We start from the raw sequence: 9,582 nt of genomic DNA on the forward strand, positions 1-9,582 counted from the left end.
ACTCTTTAATGGGGTTATCTGTTTGTTGTTGAGTTGTTTGAGTTCCTTGTAAATTCTGGATATTAGTTCCCTGTCAGATGCATAGTTTACAAACATCCTCTCCCATTCTGTAGGCTGTCTGTTCACTCTGTTGATTGGTTCTTTTGCCGTGCAGAAGCTTCTCAATCAAGTAACATCTGACTATCTTGGTTTTTGTTGTTTTGCTTTTGAGATCCTGGTCATGAATTTTCTACCCAGACCAATGTCTAGAAGAGTCTTTCCTAGGCTTGCCTCTAGTATCTTTATAGCTAAAAATATGAAATACTTCATGAATTTGCATGACATCATTTAGCAGGGGCTATGCTAACTTTTTCTGTATCATTCCAGTTTCAGTATGTGTGCTGCTGAACAAAATCTGTTGTTTAATGTAGCTACTTTCATCAATAATCTTAGCTGGATTTTCTGGATAATGTGCTACATCGTCTACATCAGTACTTGCTGCTTCATCTTGCACTTTTATGTTGTGAAGATGGCTTCTTTCCTTAAATCCCAAGAACCAACCTCTGCTAGTTTCCAACTTGTCTTCTGTAGCTTCCTCACCCCTCTCAGCTTTCATAGAATTGAAGAAAGTTAGGGTCTCACTCTGGATTCAACTTTAGTTTAAGGGAATGTTGTGGCTGGTTTGATCTACCCACACTAAGCAAACTTTCTTAATATCAGCAATAAGGCTGTTTCACTTCATCATTCCTGTGTTCACCGAAGTAGCACTTTTAATTTCCTTTAAGAACGTTTCCTTTGTACTCACAACTTGGCTAACTTGTACTCACAAGTCTAGTATAAGAGGCTTAGCTTTCAGCCTGTCTCAGCTTTTGGCATGCCTTCCTCACTAAGCTTATTTTATTTCTAGCTTTTGATTTAAATTGAGAGATGTGCAACTTTTCCTTTCAGTTGAATACTTAGAGGCCATTGTAAGGTCATTGTTTTTTTCTTTCCAACTTTTATTTTAGGCTCAGTGGGTACATGTGCAGGTTTGTTACATGGGTAAATTGCCTGTTGTGGGAGTTTGGTGTACAGATTATTTCATCACCCAGGTAGTAAGCACACTACTCGGCAGGTAGGTTTTCAGTCCTCATCCTCTTCCCACCCTCCATCCTTAAGTAGGCTCTGGGGTCTATTGTTCCTTTCTTTGTGTCATGTGCACTCAATTTTTAGCTCCCATTTATAAGTGAGAACGTGGTTTTCTGCCGCTGTATTAGTTTGCTTAAGAAAATGCCCTCCATTTCCATCCATGTTGCAGCAACTTGTAGGGTTATGAAGTGGTCTTATTTCAAAATTGTTGTGTCTCAGGGAATAAGGAAGGCTAAGGAGATGAAGAGAGATGATAGACTGGCCAGTGAGTGGAGTAGTCAAAACACACATAACATTTATTGATTAAGTTTGCTGTCTTATATAGATGCAGTTTGTGGTGCACCAAAACAATTACAATAGTAACACTGAAGATCACTGATTACAGATCATCATAACATAAATAGCGATAATGAAACTGTTTGAAATGTTGTGAGAATTAACAAAATATGTCACAGAGACAAAATATGTCTAGGAAATGAGCACATAATGTTGGAAAAATGGTGCCGATAGTGTTGCTCTACACAGGGCCACCACAAACCTTCAATTTGTAAAAAACAAACACAAAATAAAAAAGACTCATAATATCTACAAAGTGTAATAAAGCAAAGCACAATAAAATGAGATATGCCTACATAAAATGGTATAGTATTTGCATATAACTTATCCACATCCTCTTGTATAATTTAAGTCATCTCCAGATTACTTATAATAATATAAAGTAAACGCCATATAAATAGTTAATATACTGTACCATATTGTTTTTTATTTATATTGTTTTTATTGCTCTATTGTTATTTTTATTGTCAGTTTTGTCAAATACTTTTGATCTGTAGTTGGTTGAATCTGCAGACGCAGAAGCAGTAGATATGGAGAGCAGCCAGTATATGCTGTGAGATAAGGGTCTAATTTCATTCTGTATGGGCATATCCAGTTTTCCCGGAAGTATTAATTGAAGAGACTGTCCTTTTCTCATTGTGTGTTCTTAGTACTTTTTTCAAAAGTAAAAGGATTGTAAATACATGGGGCTATTTCTGGACTTTCTACTCTCTTCCATTGGTTGATGTGTCTTTTTATGCCAGTATCATGCTGTTTTGATTACAATTAGCTTCATAATATGCTTTGAAATCAGAAAGTGGGATGCCTCTAGCTTTGTTCCTTTTGCCTAAGACTTCTTTTGCTATTTGGGGTATTTTTTGGTTCCATATACATTTCAGTATTTTTTTCCTCTTTTTTGGTTCCATACAAATTTGAGGATTTCTTTTCTATATCTGTGGAAAATAAACTGAAGTTTTGATAGAAATTGAATTAAATATATACATCACTTTGGGTAGTATGGACATTTTAACTACATTAATTCTTCCAATCCAAAAACATGGAATAGTTTTTCATTTATTGGTGTCCTCTTCAATTTTTCAGTGATTTACAGTTTTCAGTGCATAGATCTCCAACTTCTTTGGTTAAATTTACTTCCTAAAATTTTATTTATTTATTATATTTCTTTATTTTGATGCAATTGTAAATGGGATTTTTTTTCTTAATTTCTGTTTTTGGATAGTTTGTTGTTAGTATATAGGAATGCTACTGATTTTTTATGTGCTGATTTTGTAGCACGAAACTTTACTGAATTTGTCAGTTTTAACTTTTTTATAAAATAACAACAGTTTTTAATATATAAGATATGTCATTACCAAATAGAGATAATTTTACTTCTTCCTTTCTGATTTGCATGGCTTTTATTCCTTCCTCTTGCCTAACTGCTCTGGCCAGGCATTCTATTACTATGTTGGATAGGTGGTGCCAGAGTAGGCATCTTTATTTTGTTCCTGACCTTAAAGGAAAAGCCTTCAGCTTTTCACCAATGAGTATAATCTTTGTCTAGATAAAATTTATCAATTTTGTTTACCATTTCAAAAACCCAGCTTTTAGGTTTATCTTTTCTATTGTTTTTCTTATCTCTATTTGGCAGATTTCTTCTCTGATATTTGCTATTTCCTTTCTTCTGTGAAGTTTGGCAAAACTATAGTTTTCTAGTTATTTGAGATGTAACATTAGGTTGTTTATTTAAGATCTTTTCTCTTTTTTGATGAAGGCACTTATTGCTATAAACTCCCTCTCAAGACAGCTTTTGCTAATTCCATAAGTTTTGGTGTGTTTTATTTCCATTTTCATTTGTGTCAAGATTTTTTGTTTTTTTTTTGACAGAGTTACCCTGCTGTCCAAGCTGGAGGGTAGTGGTGCAGTCTCAGCTCACTGCAACCTCCACTTGCTGGGTTCAAGTGATTCTCATGACTCAGCCACCAAAGTAGCTGGGATTACAGACATGTGCCACCACGCAGGCTAATTTTTTTTTCTTTTTTTATTTTTAGTAGAGAGGGTTTTGCCATGTTGGCCAGGCTGGTCCTGGTCCTGAACTCCTGGCCTCAAATGATCCATCTGCCCTTGCCTCCCAGAGTGCTGGGATTACAGGCATGAGCCACTGAGCCCAGCCTGTTAAACAACATATTATTTAATTTCCATTTACTTGTGAGTTTTCCAAGATTCCTCCTGTTATTTATTTCTAGTTTTAAGCCATTGTGATCAGAAAAGATACTCAATATAACTGCAATCTCTTAAATTTGTTAAGAATTATTTTGTGGCCTAACATATGACCTATTTTGGAGAATATTCTGTGTGCAATTGAAAACGATGTGCAAATCAGAGAAGCAAGATGGCAGAATAGAAGGTTCAACCAATCGTCCTCCCTGCAAGGACATCCATTTAACAACTATCTACACAGAAAAATCACCTTCATAAGAACCAAAAACCAGATGAGCACTCATAGTACCTGGTGGTAACTTTTTTTTTTTTTTTTTTTTTTTTATACTTTAGGGTTTTAGGGTACATGTGCACAATGTGCAGGTTTGTTACATATGTATCCATGTGCCATGTTGATTTCCTGCACCCATTAACTCGTCATTTAGCATTAGGTGTATCTCCTAATGCTGTCCCTCCCCCCTCCCCCCACCCCACAACAGTCCCCGGAGCGTGATGTTCCCCTTCCTGTGTCCATGAGTTCTCATTGTTCAATTCCCACCTATGAGTGAGAACATGCGGTGTTTGGTTTTTTGTCCTTGCGATAGCTTACTGAGAATGATGGTTTCCAGTTTCATCCATGTCCCTACAAAGGACACGAACTCATCATTTTTTATGGCTGCATAGTATTCCATGGTGTATATGTGCCACATTTTCTTAATCCAGTCTATCGTTGTTGGACATTTGGGTTGGTTCCAACTCTTTGCTATTGTGAATAGTGCCGCAATAAACATACGTGTGCATGTGTCTTTATAGCAGCATGATTTATAGTCCTTTGGGTATATACCCAGTAATGGGATGGCTGGGTCAAATGGTATTTCTAGTTCTAGATCCCTGAGGAATCGCCACACTGACTTCCACAATGGTTGAACTAGTTTACAGTCCCACCAACAGTGTAAAAGTGTTCCTATTTCTCCACATCCTCTCCAGCACCTGTTGTTTCCTGATTTTTTAATGATGGCCATTCTAACTGGTGTGAGATGGTATCTCACTGTGGTTTTGATTTGCATTTCTCTGATGGCCAGTGATGATGAGCATTTCTTCATGTGTTTTTTGGCTGCATAAATGTCTTCTTTTGAGAAGTGTCTGTTCATGTCCTCTGCCCACTTTTTGATGGGGTTGTTTGTTTTTTTCTTGTAAATTTGTTTGAGTTCATTGTAGATTCTGGATATTAGCCCTTTGTCAGATGAGTAGGTTGCAAAAATTTTCTCCCATTGTGTAGGTTGCCTGTTAACTCTGATGATAGCTTCTTTTGCTGTGCAGAAGCTCTTTAGTTTAATGAGATCCCATTTGTCGATTTTGGCTTTTGTTGCCATTGCTTTTGGTGTTTTAGACATGAAGTCCTTGCCCACGCCTATGTCCTGAATGGTATTGCCTAGGTTTTCTTGTAGGATTTTAATGGTTTTAGGTCTAACATATAAGTCTTTAATCCATCTTGAATTAATTTTTGTATAAGGTGTAAGGAAGGGATCCAGTTGCAGCGTTCTACATATGGCTAGCCAGTTTTCCCAGCACCATTTATTAAATAGGGAATCCTTTCCCCATTTCTTGTTTTTGTCAGGTTTGTCAAAGATCAGATAGTTGTAGCTATGCGGCATCATTTCTGAGGGGTCTGTTCTGTTCCATTGATCTATGTCTCTGTTGTGGTACCAGTACCATGCTGTTTTGGTTACTGTAGCCTTGTAGTATAGTTTAAAGTCAGGTAGCGTGATGCCTCCAGCTTTGTTCTTTTGACACATTTTACGAAGCCAGCATCGTCCTGATACCAAAACCTGGCAGAGACATAACCAAAAAAGAGAATTTCAGACCAATATCCTTGATGAACATTGATGCAAAAATCCTCAATAAAATACTGGCAAACCGAATCCAGCAGCACATCAAAAAGCTTATCCACCATGATCAGGTGGGCTTCATCCCTGGGATGCAAGGCTGGTTCAACATACGCAAATCAATAAATGTAATCCAGCATATAAACAGAACCAAAGACAAAAAACACATGATTATCTCAATAGATGCAGAAAAGGCCTTTGACAAAATTCAACAACCCTTCATGCTAAAAACTCTCAATAAATTAGGTATTGATGGGACGTATCTCAAAATAATAAGAGCTATCTACAACAAACCCACAGCCAATATCATACTGAATGGGCAAAAACTGGAAGCATTCCCTCTGAAAACTGGCACAAGACAGGGATGCCCTCTCTCACCGCTCCTATTCAACATAGTGCTGGAAGTTCTGGCCAGAGCAATCAGGCAGGAGAAGGAAATAAAGGGTATTCAATTAGGAAAAGAGGAAGTCAAATTGTCCCTGTTTGCAGATGACATGATTGTATATCTAGAAAACCCCATTGTCTCAGCCCAAAATCTCCTTAAGCTGATTAGCAACTTCAGCAAAGTCTCAGGATACAAAATTAATGTACAAAAATCACAATCATTCTTGTACACCAATAACAGACAAACAGAGAGCCAAATCATGAGTGAACTCCCATTCACAATTGCTTAAAAGAGAATGAAATACCTAGGAATCCAACTTAAAAGGGATGTGAAGGACCTCTTCAAGGAGAACTACAAACCACTGCTCAATGAAATAAAAGAGGATACAAACAAATGGAAGAACATTCCATGCTCATGGGTTGGAAGAATCAATATCGTGAAAATGGCCATACTGCCCAAGGTAATTTATAGATTCAATGCCATCCCCATCAAGCTACCGATGACTTTCTTCACAGAATTGGAAAAAACTACTTTAAAGTTCATATGGAACCAAAAAAGAGCCCACATCGCCAAGTCAAACCTGGTGGTAACTTTATATCACTGAAAGGCGCATTGAAGAGGTAGAAAAAGCAGTAGTAAATCACTGACACCACCCCTTTTTCTCCCCTCAGCAGCAGTGGCAGGGTGCAGAGAGCATATCTGGGCACTGGGGGAGGGAGAACACAGCAACTCTAAGGCGTTGAACTCACTGCTTTCCTGTTAGAGCAGAAAGGAAAACCATACCAAACTCAGCTGATGCCTGCCCATGGAGAAAGCATTTAGACCAGCCCTAACCAGAAGGGGATTTGCTGATCCCAGTGGTCCAAACTTGAATTCTGAAGAACTACAACTCTTAGGCAGGTCCTAGTGCTGAACTAGGCCCAGAGACAGTGGACTGGTGCGGGGAAGTGACATACTGAGACACAAGCTGGGGCAGCTAAGGGAGTGTTGGCATCACCCCTCCTCTAACCCCAGGCTGCACAGTTCACAGCTCCAAAAGAGACCCCTTCCTTATGCTTGAGGAGAGAAGAGAGAAGAGTGGGAAGGACTTTGTTTTACATCTTGGGTATCAATTCAGCCATGGCAGGAAAGAGGCACCAATTAGAGTCATGAGACCCTCATTCCAGGATGTTGCTCCCAGATGACATTTGTAGAAATGCTCTGGGCCGGAAGGGGACCCACTGCTTTGAAAGAAAGGGCCCAGTTCTGGCAGCATTCATCATCTCCCAACAGAAGAGCCCTTGGGCCCTTAATGACCAGGAGCAATACCCAGGTACTATGTAGCGAGCCTTGGGCGACCCTCTGAGACTTGCTGGCTTCAGGTACCAGTATGGCTATGGTGGGAAGAGCACCAAGCAGGCTATTGGGGTACCTGATTCCAGAATTCGACTCTTGGATAGCATTTCTGGACCTGCCCTGGGCCAGAAAGGACCCCATTGCCCTGAAGTGTGAGTCCTAGGCCAGGCAGCATTCACCACAAGCTGACTCAAGCGCTTGTATCTCCACTTTACTAGGATTGGCTTCTGGAGATGTATTTTATTCTTTTATTTAGAACATGTTTCCCTGTTTCTTCAATTTCCTTGACTCTCTGTGTTGATTTCAGTACATTCTATGAATGAACAAGCTCTCTAAGTTTTGTTAGGCTGGTCTTATGTAAGGTATGTTTTTCCTCAGTCAGCATAGCCAATGATTCTAGGTGTCTTTAAACTCTTTGTGTTTGTCCCACCTGCTGCCTTTGTTCTTTGTAGCCTCAAAGAAATTAAAAAGTGTCAAGTCATGTTATTGCCTTGAGAGAGGTAGGATAGAAACCATTCCTTTGGGATAAAGCAGGAAAGGTTGGGGTATTAGATTTATGTTAGACTTATCCTTCTTTGTTTGCAGAAAAGCTGAGAACCAAAATTAACCTTCCACTCATTTTGCTGTACACCAAGAAGAGGGACTGAGGAACATGCCTGTAGTTTTGATCAGACTTCTCACTTTGAACCTCAGAAGATACTGATGACCATTTAGAGGTTTAAAAGTCACATTTTTTTCCCTCTGTGGTCTAAGAAACTCGATAGTATAGAGCTCTGTGAACTCCCAGAGCTAGGTGATTTAGGAGTCAGTTCCTTGGATGAAGGCTGAAAAGTTGGGGCACTTGATGCATGCAGAAGTTACTCTCAGAGAGAGTCTGTATATTTGGAATTATTTCAGGAGAAAGCCAGGGAAGAAAGTGCATGAAGTTCCCACTCTCCTGTTGAAGGAAGCACAAGTTTCATACCCTCTTAATAGACAGAGACTTCTGGCCTGGACTTATTGCTAAAGCAAGCAAGGGAGGGAGGTGCAGGGAGTATCTGCTTTCCCACAGAGACATGAAGATGTCCCCCTGCCTCCTTCCAGTGAAAGATAGCAGGAGTTTATTTCTGGAACAAGCCAGAGAAGAAGGTGTGGGGAGTGCCATAACTTCCATAGGTACTGACACAGGTCTCCAATGTGTTTTCTTTTCTTTTTTTTTTTTTTCTCCAATGTGTTTTCATGGAGATATTTCAGGGCTAGGATTATCACTGGAGCTAGTTGGTGGAAAAGGTGCAGAAAGTGTCTGCTGTCCTGTTCAAGCAAGCAGAAGTTTCACACCTCCCATCCCTTGCAGGGGGAGCCTTCTGTTATGAAGCTATTGCTGAAGCAAGCCAGAGAAAACGGTTCAGGGAGTGCCTACTTTCCCTTTCAGGCACACAGGAGTCCTTCTGCCACCATCTAATGAGGGATTGCAGACATTTATCATGGGAGCAAACCAGGGAAGAGGGCATGGCAGGGCAGGGCAGAGAGGGTGTGCTGTCCCTCCATTCTTGCTGGTAGTGGCCTCCAACCCCTTACCACGGAGATTATAGAGCTGAGATATCACTGAGCAAGCAATGGAAGAAGGTGTGGGCAGTGCAGTATCATCCTCCCATTTAGGCTCCAAGAGGCTTATTCTTACTTGCTATATAGGCTCCCAGATACTGGCTTGTTAGAGGCTAGAACCACGGGGTGCTACTGGAAATGCATGTGATCACACCCCATCAGTGGGGAAGGTGAAAGCTGGGCTCATCTCAGGGGACTACAACAGCTAAGGGTGCTCACATGGTTCAAACCCCCACTTTCTTCTTTGTGCTTGAGGGAGATCCTCTGAAGATTGTCTCTTTCATTCCTCCAGCACAGTGATTTAAGAGCCAAGTCCCTCACATGGACTGTGAAAGTGGAACACTGTATGTGTGCTACAAGTCCCTCACCCCTCAAGATAAAGTGGAAGTTGGAGTTTCCTTCCCAAGTGTGTCCAAGGTGGGATTAATTCACAAGTGTATCTGGTTTTCCTATCGGTTTGATGCAGATGTTTTCTCAGTCATCCAGTGTGTAGGAGTCTTTCCACTGGATTCTGCCTTTCTCTTGGAGAGAATTGATTTATTTGTAGGTGTTTACTCAGTGTGTCTGTGGAAGAAGCAACAGTCAGGAGTCTCCTATTTCACCTGGTTTTCTTATGTTTCAAATGTTTTATTTCCATTAAAAATAAATAACTGAAATTAAAAGCAAATGTTTTATATACATGTCATTAATATATAAATAACCATGTTTAATTTAGCAATGAACTAGCTGCTTTCTTAGGATTTCATATACCTTAAAAGAACTTCAGAAGTC

General features: G+C 39.8%; 1 non-coding gene across 1 annotated transcript; it reads right to left on the reverse strand.

The window, feature by feature from the left end:
* Positions 1-289: 289 nt before the first annotated feature.
* On the reverse strand, positions 290-391 carry LOC129481402 (U6 spliceosomal RNA). Its single transcript, XR_008657406.1, has one exon. It is a non-coding gene; the product is annotated as a U6 spliceosomal RNA (small nuclear RNA).
* Between the last annotated feature and the right edge of the window lie 9,191 nt (positions 392-9,582).

The sequence above is a fragment of the Symphalangus syndactylus genome, chromosome 4, assembly GCF_028878055.3.
Source record: "Symphalangus syndactylus isolate Jambi chromosome 4, NHGRI_mSymSyn1-v2.1_pri, whole genome shotgun sequence".
In the NCBI taxonomy this organism is placed as follows: Eukaryota; Metazoa; Chordata; class Mammalia; order Primates; family Hylobatidae; genus Symphalangus; species Symphalangus syndactylus.